Raw genomic sequence first — 13,609 nt, 5'->3', positions numbered from 1 at the left:
GACTCAAACTTACAGACACCTCAAGACTTCTTTCTTCAAAAACCCATTACCTTCCAAATCTAAAAGTACATACCAAAAACTGACTCCTACCTCTAGAGCCTTGCTCTATTTATACATTTCCATGGCCCGCAGACCATGGGCGAGCCAAATTATTTTACATCATCTTTGGGAGAACAACCCTTTGACTTGACTCATTACAGTTCACGCTCCGTGCACCAAAATTGCGGGCTTTAAACCCCAAAACCATTACGTGGGGCCTCTGCTACCCAATATGCGCCCCTTAGAAACCTGTGATAGCACACAACTTTAAAGGGAACACATGAGTAGAAAGACATCATAACCTGGAAATTAGGATAATCGACGATCCAAAGTGATGGTTATAACAACAACACATTTTGATAAGATTCATACAAACATATACATAATAGCCCATACATACATGTGTAAATAATAATTACATATATCATTATAGTAACTAGGATAGTCAAACTACAACAACATATGCATGAAACATGTTGGCTCTATTATATTAAAAGAGTGAAAGATCTAATCATACATACAACCATGACCAACCACTAGTCCCGATAGCGGAATGTTATAGTCACTGCCAACTGCTTCTCCAAAGATATGTACTAGCTCTGCACTATGGAGAAGCCAACGCTTGTTACAATACACTCCAAGATTTCTCTAAGTTAAACCTATAGGAAGCTTGGATCCCAAAAGCCTGTACAATGAGTTATGAGGTTCTATAAATAGCAAAGGGTGGGGTGACCCTTGACATTCCCCTTTGTGAATCTTCACCTACCCTCATGACTCTTCAACTACTACATGACTATTACATTCTACTATTAACACTGTGTCTTTTAGTTTTACAACATGTTACATTACAATCTGCACATGTACCCATGTGAGACAAAAGTAGACTTCAGTAAGCCATGAAAAACATCACTAAGACTCAGAAAAATGTGGGAAGACCAACTCTTAGACATCCTTGCGATGATTGATGGTGACGAACTGATGCCAATATTGGTAGTCTGTGATGGTGTCCGTGTACTCTGTGGTGACTGTTACACAGTAATTTGTCACTGCCTTCACCCCAGTCCTCCTACTGTGTCATGTTTCTAGTAAAACATGCACATATTAAACAAATGCTCTCTTATGTTGCCAATTCACCCTATTTTCCCAAGTTTTTTTCCTTGTCGCACTAATACATTTAATACACGTGACGGACCCCTGTCATAAACAATCCTGTTATGACCCCGTCGCAGAAGTACACCTGTTTCCAATGACGATCGGATTTCAAGCCTCGTTGCAAGGCTATTTACTATCTTTAGTGACGATCGATCTGCATACATTGCTTCCTAGCGATGTCGGTGCTAAAGCTTAGTTTACGACCAGTGATGATCCAGATTGGGCAAATTCGTTCCAACAGTCAAACTTCTAGATGTCTCTAAACCTAGTTGTTGGGCTAGTTTGGGTCGCCCTTCTCCCTCTGGCATGGTAGTTCCATCTTTGGTGCTGCTTGCCCTAAGGATAAGCTCCCTCTCCCTCATTTCATGGAGACTCCTTCTCGTATAAAATCCCTCACCATTGTTATCATCTACTAGTTCTTTTGGTTGTACAGTGCTGCTGCTACTTTTGAGTTTGATAGATAGTTTTGGTGTGAGTGTGACAAGTGTGGGATTGCTACATAGTTTGCAAGAAGGTGTGGAGTGCCCTTAACTTTCTGTTAAAGCTTGTGAATGAGAGAGAGATATATTGTTGTCTGGGAGACCCATCCTTGAGAGTGAATGCTTGAAGAAACACACTGGCTGGACCCTCCGAGAAGGCTTGCGACATCAAGACTTGGTTGTAAGCTTTGCTCTTGTTTATTATTAATACAATCAATGATGATTTCCTATATCTTGTATGTAATTTACTTGATAGCTCATGACTTCTTGACTTTGTGAGTAAATAGATCATTGTTGTTTCTCAGTTACATGCTCTGTTGTTTCTTTGTGGTGTTTTAGGTTGATTTCTCGTTAAGGAGAAGGAAACAGAAGCTGGAGTAGCGCAACAGAACTTCATCAACCACCGGTTTGAGGTAGGCCTCCAACGATGACTATTTAAAGGAATTAATTGTTGTTTTGTCCTTGCTGTGACTAGTGTTACACAGTAATTTGTCACTGTCTTCACTCCAGTCTTCCTACTGTGTCGTGTGTCCAAGTCAAATATGCTCACATTAGACAAATGCTCTCCGATGTTGCCAAATGACCCACTTTTCCTAAGTTATCTTCCTCATCGTGGTTATGGGCTAAATAAACGCGCTGAAGGGTGCTCCTAAACAGTCCAGAAGCGCTGCCATCACGGAAGTACACTTGATTCCCGCGATGGTTTGATTTTATATGCCAGCGCAAGGTTTCTTGTGATATTTAGTGATGACCTGACTAGCCACATTATTCAATAGCGATGTCAGCGCAGAAGATCAGTTATGCCCCCACGATGATCCAGATTGGGCGAATTTGTTCCAACAGTCGGCCTTCCAGATGACTCCAGACCTAGTTGTTGGCTTAGTTTGTATCGCCCTCCTTTCTCTGGCATGGTTGTTCCATCATTTGTGCTACCTTCCTTGGAGATAAGTTCACTCTTCCACCTTTCATGGAGACTCCTTCTCCTATTTAAACTCTCACCATTGCTATGCATTGCTAGTTTCTTATAGTTGGCTAGTGGAGAAGTGTTGTTAGTGTTTGTGAGTTTGCTAGATAGCTAGTTTGAGTGTGACAAGTGTGGGATTGTTGATAGCTTGTGGAAGGTTGTGAAGTGCCCTTAATCTTGTGTAAAATTTAAGTGAGAGAGATCTTGTATGTTGGGAGATCCATCTTCAAAGAGTGAATGCTTGAGGAACATGCTGGCTGGATCCCTCTGAGAAAGCTTGCGACGTCAAGACTTTGGTTGTAAGCTTACTCTTATTTCATTATTAATAAAATCAATGATGTTTTCCTATGTCTTGTATGTAATGTACTTGATAGCTCATGACTTCTTGACTTTGTGAGTAAATAGATCATTGTTGTTTCCGGTTACGTGCTTTGTTGTATTTCCTTTGCATTGTTTTAGATTGATCACTCATTAGGAGAGGGAAGTGGAAGCTGGAGCAATGCAACGAAACTCCATTGACCACCGGTTGAGGTAGGCCTCCAACTATGACTGTTTAAGGAAAGCTATTGTTGATCTGTCCTTGTTTGTGACTAGACCCACTCTAGGGCTAGAGGGGTTTCCTCTGTCCGCAGAGGGAACACTTTCCTACATCACAAATTGGCGACCATACTGGGGAGTTTTGGCCTTTGTTCTTTTCTTGTTTACTCTTATCTTGATTTTTTGTTTTGGTCTATTTTGAAGTTTTGGGGATTAGTTACTACTAGTCTTCTGAATTTCCTGGACTAATCTGGGAAATTCCCTTATTTGATTGAAGGATTGACTGTTTTTTATTTGTGAGTTTTTCTTCACCTATTATTGTTTTGAACAACATCACGGCTTTAAATTTAACAGTCGCGCTGTCATCACGTCCACCCTTTTGTAATATCCTATTCATCGCGTTATTACGCCTAACAGTTGCGACAGTTCTGTAAAGCAGACCATCGCGGAGAAGTCGTGTACTTCCATGCTGACATTGCTCTGTTGCTGCAGTGTGTTCTTTATTAGCGCTTGTTGCTTGTGTATCACCCACGCTGATTGCTGTAGAATTGATTTTCTCAATTTTGCCTCCTGAGTCCATCAATCCTGCTGGTCCCTTGTTGTTTTCACTTGTTTGATAACTTGTTTTTCAATGTTTATATGTTGAGGCACTCTCTTGTGAGCTTTGTTGAATGAATCTTGTTTTCTTGCTTCTGTGACCTAGTTTCATTGTTTCAAGTCTCTTGGATCAGTTTCGCTTGGTTGCTTGTTTGCTTAAAGATTCGTTTGTAGCTTGCTGTTGGTTTGATTGAGCCTTCCCCTTTTCTTGTTTTTGGTTGATTGTTTAGTGACTGTTATTGAACTGATCTTTGGCATTGATTCGGTTTCTCTTCACTACCCGAACATATATCACAATTGTTTGGATCAACCGCTTTTCCACACTTGCTTGTTGCTTATTTGCTTCTTCTAGAATTAGAGACATCAAGATCAAAAGAATTTCATTAGCATACGAAAGTGAAAATCAATTGGCATTTCAAGTTTACATATTGGAAAGCAGATGTTTAAATCTCTCAGTAATAGTATCCGTGCACTTTAGGAATTGATGTCTACTTGCATTGAGTGACTGCTTTTTTGTCTTGGTTTTCTTGGTTTGGGAATCATCTCTCTAACCTCCCATAAGTAGGTGTTCATTGAAGAAAAAGATATTTCATTCATTCTAGATGCATCCTAGGATTTGTTGTATATATATGGTAAGGCCTGAAAACTGAAACATAATACAAGATCAACTCTAAAATGAACTGAATAAATCTAACAACACATTGGAACATAACACGCATTATTTAGAGGTCTAGGCTAGAGACATGCTCCGGCATCGTTAAACCTAGTCACTTTTGTTTCCACTCAAGGTTGGGTGATTCCTCCTTCTGTGACTTAATAGTGGTCTAGCACAGACTTGTGCTCCCATGTAATGTCTAGTATATGTTGGGAGACCCCACTAGGTTATCATCCTTTATCCATAGAAAGTCGTGTCTACCGCCTTACAAACCGTAACGCACCAAACATAGCATTCGGGAAGATTGACTGCCGTATGGAAAGTCCTTGGTTTTTATATGACTGCCAAGGTGTATATGCAGTTTTACGAGTTGTCTGGTAAACCTTTTGTCTAGTTCTCCAGAGTAGTCACTTTCATTCCTTTTTGGACTCCCTAGCAGAAAAGGTCCATATGAGTACTTGTCTTTTCAGGCTCATTAAACCTCGAAAAAGATAGAGTCACCTTTTCATCCTTTTCTCGACTCTTGAAACATGAAAAGGTCAAGTTTTGTTCTTGCGTCATAAAATTTACTGCCCACGAAATATTCCTGGTAATAGTGCGAGTTCTTGGTTGTGATAAGAGTGTTTTTTTCAGGTCTTTTTTTGATGGCAACGTTCCCCGAGTCTACCGGCCAAGGTCTTTCCCCAGATGGGAATCCTAGTCCGTTTCCACCTTTTGGAAACGTCGATGCTCCGTATATGGCAACTCTATCCTTTCCTGGGTTAACCATTGGTTTACCCATTTGTTTGTTTTCAACCTTGGTGGTCTCGAGTGTCATAACTCCTATTCCACCGTCTCCTTTGTCCAAACCATGACATGTTGAGTCCAAGGTTGAGCCTATGCCTTCTTCATCGTTTCTTCCTCCTCCTCTTCTCCTTCGCCTGGTGAAAATTTCACATCTAGTAACCATGAGCCTAAGAAGAAGAAGAAGAAGAAGAAAACGAAGAAGAAGAAGTCCAATAAATGCAAGGCCACCTGTGTAGTTACTGCTCCAAGTACATCTCAGATCAAACCACCTTCTGCTCCTCCGCAGAATGTTAAGTTTCCATGTAAATTATGCAAGGGTGACCATCTTCTTTGTGATTGTCATGGCATTCCAAGGATCCTAGAAGTATGGTCTCACGATCTGACTTGCCCCTCATCATCCTCTGAAGCTCAAGGCGATGATATCCTATCAACTGGAAACAGTAAGAAGGAAGGGAAGATTCGATTCCCCTATAGACTGTGTGAACGCAACCATCCCCTTCACCTTTGTTTACTCATGGATAAAGCTTCCACCATTTTGGAAAGTCTTACAACTTCTTCACCCCAACTTCCCATTGGTTATTAGAGGCTCTCTTTAGACCCTCCCTCCATCGACAAAGAGATTGACTTAGATTCTTCTCTTGTCCATCCTCCTCCTTCCGAGCCTGGCTGTGCTAAGCCTGTTCCAGACCAACCATTGGTTGGATAGAGTGTCGACTTGGGTTCACCACCTGTTGATCAATATGTTTCAAAAGAGAATCATGCTCATGTTCTTCTCATCTCATCAGATTCTCCTGAGTACGAGAACGACCCTCCTATCCCTGCTAATCACGAGAGTCCTTCTTCGATTCCTCTAAAGCATGGGGACAATCATACGATTCCCCCACCAAGTAGTTTGGTCATTTCCTTTGACTGGAGTCACTTGACTGCTTTCCGCCTTCCATCCTATGTGCCCTTCCAGATTACAGTACATACCTACGATAAGGAAGTACCAGGCACTGTCTTGGATGAGGATGCATCTGTCAGTCTTATGCCCTCCACTACCTAGCAAGCTTTTGGTTCCCCACAGCTTGTGTCGGTTACATAGAATATGTTGGCATTCGACAGAACCCTATCAACCTATAGGGATCCTCCCAAAGTTTCCTGTTATTTTGGGGGGAAAAACCATCTATATAGACGTCATGGTTGTCCAAGGTGTGAATTTCAGTCTTCTCCTTGGCCATGACTATGTTTATGCCATGGGGGCCCTCGTCTCTTCACTTGTTCGTGTGGATTTTTTTCCACACAATGGAAGAATGGTGACCATAGATCAACTAACGTTCTTTAATCCCCCGGTGCCTCCTGCGCAGCTCTCATCCCTTATCGGTTCTTGCTCACAAGCAGTGCCTTCCTTGCCATAGGTCGATTATGTGGCTACCCGTTCAATCTCCGCCTCTGCTGATGATCATGCAGATGGTCTGGTACATCATGTACTGGGGTCATTAGAACCCGATCTGTCATTGGTACATCATGACATGTATTCCTCCCAGAGTGTGTTTCTTCCATCTTGCGAAGACCCTTTGGGAGCCACATTCTCAGATGGCCCATGAATAGGAGTATGAGCATAGTTCCCGATCTTGTGTCAAGCTCGTTAATAAATGAAACAAAGAGTCCCAAGGATAGTTCTTTTCTTGTGTCGACCTCCTTAAAAAATGAAACAAGGTGCTCGAGGATAGTTTGTTCCTATCTCAACCTCGTTAAAAAATGAAACTGGGTGTCAAGAGCATTGTTCCTTGTCTTGTGTCAAGCTCGTTAAAAATTGAAACAAGGATTCTTGAGGATAGTTCAATGATCTTATGTCAACCTCATTAACAAAAAATGAAACAAGGGTTATGAGGATAGTTATTTTACCGTGTCAACCTCATTAAAAAATGAAACAACTCACTTTCCAAACCGAGTCTTTGATCAAGATCTTGTAAAATCCAAGTCGAGTCTTTCCAAGATCTCAAAAGTGAACCTTCATTCCATCCACCTCATTGAATGCAATGAAGCTTGGGGTGCATGTACCTCGATTTGCATCATTATGCTGGGGGCATGTGAACTTATAACAAGCATAGTTTTTCATTTTTGGCTTGGTGTGTAGGTGTGATTGCCACTTATTGTATCTGTTGCTTCTTGTGTAGATGTCTGGTGCACCTTACGTTGGTTTCGTTGATGGTGCCTACCGCAGTACTCGCAACTCGTCTTCTGCGGCATGGATGATCTATGATTCTCATGGTGAGTTGATAGACCTTCAAGGTGTTTGTCTAGGTTGTACCACGAACAATGTTGCTGACTATAGTGTTGTTATTGAGTTACTGGCCGAGGCGATTAATCTTAGTATTCATGCATTGGTTGTGAACCTGGACTCTTAGTTTGTCATCCACCAGCTCAATGGGTGATATTCCATCAGAGACCATCGGATTTTAAGGTTTTAACTACATGTTAAATTGTTAGAGAGGAATTTTGATTTCATTACATATCAACATATTCCACGACGATTAAACACGCTAACTGATGCATTGGCTAATCATGTATTAGACAGACATTTGTGTAACATGTAATCAAAACAACATACAAGAAGCATGTAAAACACAATTATAAACAATAGGAATATGTATATATATATATATATATATATATATATATATATATATATATATATATACATATATACATACATACATACATACATACATACATATATACATATATATATATATATATATATATATATATATATATATATATATCTCGTCTGGCGCACCGAGGCGCTCAAAAAATAAGTGTACATGTCCAAATAGAGTTTGTGTTCTCCATACATATAAAACACATGTCTCTCAAAATCACCAGCAGGAAATAAAAACCTAGGCGACTACTGAGGTGGGTTGTGCTCTCTGTAGCACACCACCACTCATGCCACCCACCTCAACAGGTGGCGCACCCGGGGTTCCACTCCTACTGTGTGGATCTGGAATGCTATGGGGACCTCCTCGATCCCCATGTAATCTGGAATCCCTGCTATTAGGCCCTCAAGGTTCCGGGCCATTGTCTCCACCGTATCATCAGCTGGGGGAGCCAAGGCTAGTGCTGCAATGCCCTGCGCATTCCTCCGTGCCTCGGGAGCCAGCCCGATGGGTCTCACTGGCCCTACATCTGCATACCATAGCATTCGTTATTAGGACATATACATGAAAAATCAAAAAACATCATAAAAAATAAAATGCAAAAAATGTGATCAAGTGTCTTACCACCATCATCCCACTACTCTCCAGCAGGCAGCTGCATGTCAGGATCTCTGCGGAAGTCCATGCCAGTGTATGGCCAATCCTCCATGAAGATCATCTGGCGCTCCGGCCACTCTCAAAACAGTGTCACCCACAACACTGGTCGGTCGCCACCCCCGCGAGGCATAACATGTGCCCACCTGTGGCCCTGGGCTTGCGTGGTCTGGGAAAATCCAGATCCATGTCCTATAACTGCAATGTCGGCATCCTCTCCAGCATGAGCGGGACTAAGATGGATCCATAAACAAACTACTTCGTCTCCCCTTGATGACAGTTGGTAAGTTTCCTCTTCATGTTCGCCGTCACCATTTCTGCCTAGTTAAACATGGTTGGATTGAGACATTCAAGAGATAGCCAGAGATGGGTCTTCGAAGCCTCATGTTGGGCTTGGGAGCCCACTGCCGTTGTCATGATGAAAAGCATAGCACGAAGGACCACATCATCCACTGTTAGGATTGCCACCTTCCCACTCCTCGTCTTGCATGCCTGTGGGCACACTTGAGCCATCAGCATCTCTAAGGAATCACCCCCGGCTCACTGCCCTTCCAGAATGGACCTTTCACCACGACGGGACAGCCCGGTCAAAAAATATATGTCTATAGCATCAAACTCGATATCTCGGCCTCAGATGATGAATTTCCCATTTGTGGGATTCCAGGCCCGGATCAGTAGCTCCAGTAAATCAGGCTGTGACCGAAGGTGTGGAGTTAGGAAGAATTTGAGCAATCTGCATGCCCGTAATGCATTTCGGCACCCCATGTTGGTGAAAGCTTCCACATCATTGTCATCATGCATCCGTTCTTGCTAGACAAATTCCATTATCACCTGCATGACGAGAAAAATCGAATTAGCACTTCATTCACCAAATTTAACGCATAATTTGCATAAAAAATAAGTTCGCGTCATCATCGACGCGAGGTTTCTAGTTGCATTTTTTTCACAGTCATCACGGAAGTACATCAATTTTCCATGATGATCAAAGTGTGTTATGCGTCATTTTTTTCAGTCATCGCGGACCTGAAGGCTATACCCGCGATGACCGAACGGCGGAGCTTGGTCCAAAAACCCGCCTTAACTAACACATTTAACGTTCAAAATGCATGAAAAAGGTATGCAATTGAAGCGTAGAACAAGGACTAATTACCTGGAACAAGTTTTGGGGGGAATGATGGACGAACAAAGCCGAAATTAGCTCACCAACTTTGGTGCTCCAAAATGCTCCACAGTGAGATGAATAGTAACAATGGTAAAAATGGTTGGATTAACCCCTTTTTATGGTAATTTTTGGAAATTAAAAAATTATATTTTGTAAATGTGGGTTTTTTGTCATTTTTTGTCACATGGTTAGCCAAAATATGGTTTTTTAACTATGTTTTTATGATTATTGTTCATTTTCTATCAAATGGGTTTACGTTTGACGTGCTTTATGCAGAGCTACAGGTAGTGGAATTCATGTACACTTGATCCGAAAAAGTCACCTTTAAGTTCTTTTCCGACTTGAAAAAAGAAAAGATAGCTGAGTTGTTCCTCTTGACTCATTAAAAGAAATAAGAGGCGGTCGACTTTAAGCTCTTTTCCGACCGTTTAAACACGAAAATATTGCTAAGCCTTTGTCATTCAAGCTTGTTATCGGTTACAAAATGACGTGATTCCAACCTCTTTTCTACTTTTTCGGGTCACAATTACTAGTTACGAAAAGTACTCCTCGATCGTAATGGTCAAGCAGTTCTTTCAAGTATTTTTTTATACTTTTTCAGGCTCGAGAGACACAAATTTACGAAAAAGGACCCCCCTGGAGTTTTCTTTTCTATGTCTTTTTTAAACTCTCTAAACATGAAAAAGACTCTGAGTTTTACCTATGTCGGACTCGTTAAACCCTGAAAACATTGGACTTGTCACCATGACGAGACTCGAGCTTCTCCTTCCTAGGGCTCGTTAAACTGTTACTATGTTGGACTCAACAGCAGGTTTATCATTAATTGTCTATGGCAGCTAGTCACTCTTGAACATCGACACTTTTGCTTCTTGTCGGGTTGGGACATCCATACATCGTCATTTGGCCTTCCGCGGGTTTGGGTTGTCATTTAGTCTCATTCCATTTTATTCATGCCATCTCCATCGAGCCTCTGATCCTTTGGTACCTGAATGCTGCTGATGAGCCCCAATTTTTGGTACAATTTGGGCTCATTTGGCCTACTTGCTCTGCTCAAACCATTCATTTTTTATTGCTTATGCATTCATTTCTTGTTTTATTCGTGTTGTTTGTAGGAAGAAGGGTAGACATTCTATCTACGTGACTAATGCATGATGATTTCAGGTTTTGGCATTAAAAAGGGAGCAAAGACTACGAAGAAGGAGACAAAGAGACAATGAGGTGGCACTGCTGGTTTTTAGGAGAGGATGTCCACGGTCTTGGGGACCTTCCTCGTGATTCCCACCATAGCTCTGAGCTCCAATCCATCTCCCCACCGAGCTTAGAGGCAACCAGCTGTTCTACAGGAACAACAGTTATAACTGTTCTACAGGAACAGTAGTTATGACTGTCCTACAGGATCAGCAGTTAAACTTCAGTTGGACAGCCGAGCTCCTAAAGTCAAGGACACCTGTTGGATGATCGTTTTTGCATAAATACTGAGGCCGTAGACTTGGATAGAAGCTTTTTGAACCTTGGTATTATTCTTGTAATTTGGAAGTACGAGCTACGACTCGGTTTTTTAAGCCAATTTTGGCATGTCATCAGACTTTCGTTTATGAATAAAGGCAGTCAGATTTTGGTCTCATTCTGAGTTTCTAAGGGAGATATAGCTCTCAGGTTAGGGCCCAACCTGAGAGCAATAGATCTCCTCGGTGTTGTAATGTGTTTGCATTTCGTTCCAGCACTTTGAGTTTGTTTACTTTCACATGCAATTCGAATTTACAGTTTGTTAATTTAGTCTTTTTCATGAGCTTAGATAGGATTAGTTTATGGTGATTTGCTTTCAGTTGCTTAAGTTCGATAGGAGGATAGTTATAAATCATTGGAGCTCCAGCAAAAAGGTTGTAAAGGCTCACTGCCATCTCTCTTAGGGATTGGGGTGCAGTCCATGACCAACCACCAAAAAGAAACGCAGTTCTTCTCACTTCCATGCAAGCTGCAACATATACACTTTCGTTGAAGATCCGCCCCTGCATTTTTGACATCGAACCATACTTCCACATTTCACTTCCACGCATAAGTTTCATTTCTTGTTTTCCATTTCTGTTCATAGGTTTCATGGCACAGTTATCATAGGTTAATGAATTTCTCGTTTTGGTGCATAAGTCATTTGTTTCATTTACGCTGCTCCTTATCACTCCACTTTCTTCTTCTTCATCTTGATCTCTCCTCAAGCCCTACTCAGCCTCTGACCAACTCATTTACCCTCCAACTCATTCATTTTCCACATAGCTCCATCTACTTCAACTTTCGTTGATCCCATCCTTCCAACCATCAAAACCTCTGCATATACTCTTCCTCCATCTGATTCCTCTGCTCCTGAGCCATCACCAGCTCCATCTCCATCCCACCTATCCTTCCACACCACTCCAACACTCCACCATCTCCCAAAACTTCCACGGCCAATCATCCTGTAGAATTGCACAGACTTCCTGTAGAAACCCCTGAGTTTCCTGTAGGATCCCCTGCAGACTTCCTGTAGAAACCTGCAAACTCGGTTGCTGAGCATCCGAATGTGGTAGGCTTCTGTGGACTGATGCTGGAGACCCTCTGGGACCTCCCTTAGCCATCCTGACCTTGCACATGCTGTCCTTCCATTCCAATCTCTCCTGCACAACCAAACCCTAATCAAAAGCATCATCACAATAAATCCAACCACTTAATGAAAAAGTACAAAAACATGATCTTTCAGATGCAAGTAGCTTAGATGCATGTATTTCAGTTCACTGCAAGTAATGGAATTATTGGTAGTTGTTTCATTCACAGTTTTGCATAGTTAGGGTCTAGCTAGTCAAATTAGGGTTTCCTAGGGTTTCCATGCTTTATTGGTTTTCAGTTTCCTTCTGAAATTAGACTAGTCTCCTTTGAGTTAGCTTTCATCCATCATTGATAAAGCTTCTTCTGTGAGCCTATAGAAGTTGGCTTGAGCCCTAGCGGACTTGTGCCAGCTGACCAAGTGACAGCTGCGACAAGAGCTAGTACTTGTGCATACAGCACCGTCGCTTCCAAGTTTGTACGAACTACCAGGTTGATAAAATTAAGAGACAGGAAGCTCCAGGAGTTGTAGCATTATTGCTACAATACTGGAGCCCACCATCTTTTTGGCGCCGTTGCCGAGGAAGCGTCAGAGTATTAGTGATCGTTGCTATTCTTCTATTTCCTTACTCTTGCCTTCTGCTGAGTAGTTTACTTCATTTCCATTCTGCAAACGTAGCATAGACATTTCCTGCTTTCATAGATTAGCATTTCCTGCTTTCATAGATTAGCATTTCCTGCTTTCATAGATTAGCATTTCCTTTCTGCAAGCGTAGACTAGCATTTCCTTTCTGCAATTTCATTTGAGCAAAGTAGATTAGTTCTTTCCTGCTTTCAGTTAATTTTGCATCTTTCATATTTAGTTGTAGATCAATCTGTCTCAGTTTTGCAGGTACCAAAAGAAAAGCAAAGCAAAAGCAATCAAAAAGAAAACGAAAGTCTTTTCCATTTCATGCCTCGTAGGAACCGAGATAGATCAGGCAAATTCCTACCAAACACCCCCACCACATCACTGAGTCACCCTTCTCTCTTCTTTGGTGACAGTGACCCAGAAGAACCTATAGGTGAACAACCTGAGATATCCAAAGACCCTATAGTAGAAGAAGAGTTAGAGACCAATCCATCTGAAGCTATGGCTGACAATAGAAGAGAAGATGAGAGAATAGAAGGTGCCTTCCCCATCCGAGAGACCAATGGAGAGATGAAAATGAAGAACATTAGCCCCTCTGCCCTACCTCACTTCCATGGGCTGACCACTGAAGATCCAGATACCTTCCTGTTTGAGTTTGTTGTCCTTTGTAGAACCTATGACTATACTGAAGATGAGCAAAAGTTGAAACTTTTCCCTTCCACTCTCAAGGATGCAGC

Source organism: Pinus tabuliformis, chromosome 7 (genome assembly GCF_031772625.1).
Source record: "Pinus tabuliformis cultivar Carrire ecotype Pingquan chromosome 7, CPIR1, whole genome shotgun sequence".
NCBI classification, from domain to species: domain Eukaryota; kingdom Viridiplantae; phylum Streptophyta; class Pinopsida; order Pinales; family Pinaceae; genus Pinus; species Pinus tabuliformis.
This window is presented reverse-complemented; position numbering follows the sequence as displayed.